The sequence below is a fragment of the Elephantulus edwardii genome, unplaced genomic scaffold, assembly GCF_000299155.1.
Source record: "Elephantulus edwardii isolate Elephantulus edwardi_28Jun2011 unplaced genomic scaffold, EleEdw1.0 scaffold00196, whole genome shotgun sequence".
Classification (NCBI taxonomy): domain Eukaryota; kingdom Metazoa; phylum Chordata; class Mammalia; order Macroscelidea; family Macroscelididae; genus Elephantulus; species Elephantulus edwardii.
The window spans coordinates 4,201,750-4,203,454 of record NW_006399946.1 but is presented as its reverse complement, the minus strand read 5'-3'; positions in this window follow the sequence as shown (position 1 = coordinate 4,203,454).

The window sequence follows — 1,705 nt, the reverse complement described above, 5'->3', positions numbered from 1 at the left end:
AAAATTAATAAAATATAATTATAGAAAAAAAACCTGATAATGCTCCTGCTTACAATTCTAAAAAAACACAAGAATTTCTTAAAAAATGGAATATTAATCATATTACTGGTATTCCATATAACCCTCAAGGACAAGATATAGCCCTCAGTGGGTTAATTTGACTCAGGCTTGCTTTAAATTTTCTTTGGTTTTTTTTTGTTTTGGTTTTTTCCAAACTTTCTTCTCTGTGATATAGCACTGGTCTGTGCATTGCTGTATAGAGGTAACTCATGGTTGCTGTGATGCTAAACACTGTCACATTCATGTGCTAAATGCGAAATTGGTTACCCATGGTGGACAGTGTTTGGTGGAGCTTCCTGATTAAAATAAGCTTGGAAGCAGGAGAGGGATCCACTCCCGAAATGGCTTGCCTCTGGAACAGTGCTCAGGTCTTTTGTTCATAGGTTCACTCACTATGAGTCATCTATAACTCGACAGCACTTGACAACAACAACAACAATTTGACTTTATAAACTATGTTGAAAAAACAGAAGGGGGAGATGGATATCATCTCTTCAAAGTATTTTACAAAATGTCTTATTTACTTTAAATTTTTAAAATGATAACAAAAAGAAGAAACTCCAGCTGAAAGAAATTAGGTATTACAATCATCTGAAGAATTCAATCAGCCTATTTATTTTAGGAACATCTAACTAATGAATGGAGAAAGGGATTTGTTATTAGGTGGGAGCAAGGATTTGCTTATATCTCTACAGGCTCAGAAATGCTGTGGGTGCCATCCTGAAACGTGAAACCCCGAGATGAGTTGAAAGAGGCTACATTTTGGATGAGAATGAATTTGCAGAATGGCTGAATATCATGACATTGGAGCAGTGTCAAAGTCAGGGACTAAAAAGCTGAGATACCTACATGGGGCCAGATAAAGAAATTAGTAAAGTATTGCAGAAAACAGGGAAACGAATATCTCCTGAACATTTGTGTTTAGCTATGATTGCTGTTTTAAGCCAGGTAGGAATGGCAGATAATACCAGCTATAAGGCATATATTTTTAATGTTATGTTTGTTGTTAAGTGCCGGAGAGTGGTAGATGACTCACAGTGACACTATGAATGAAAGACCTGAGCACTGTTCATAGAGTTTCCAAAGGCAAGCCATTTTGGAATTGAATGCCACTCCTGCTTCCAAGCTTGTTTTAATCTAGAAACTTCACCAAACACTATCCACCACGGGTTACCATTCTCACTTTTGGCACATGAGTGTCACAGTACTCCCGTACTAATAGTAGTTCATTGGCTTTATAAAGTTGTGGGTAATAATGTTTCTCTCTAGTAGGCATTTCTAGGTTTTCACGGAGATACCAGTAACAACTTTAGGTTATCCTGATGTTCCTCGCTGTCAGTTGCCTTCTTTATCTTTAAATTGAAAACAATGTTGAGAAGACCAAAGATGAGTTTTAATTCATACTTCCATCATTGATTGGAGCCTTGTTGTTTTCTGCTTGTCAGCATAGAAACACCAAAAATTTAAGTTAGTATAAAGAAGGCAATGGATTTATAACTGCTCATGCTCATAACACTATATAGTGGCATTGAGGAGGAATAGTGGAAATGAATCCACATTTTCAGTATTTTTCTTACCCAAAACATTTATGAAAAATAGGAACTGCTTTGGAACATGTATATCTTTGGATTGTAAATTGTTCATA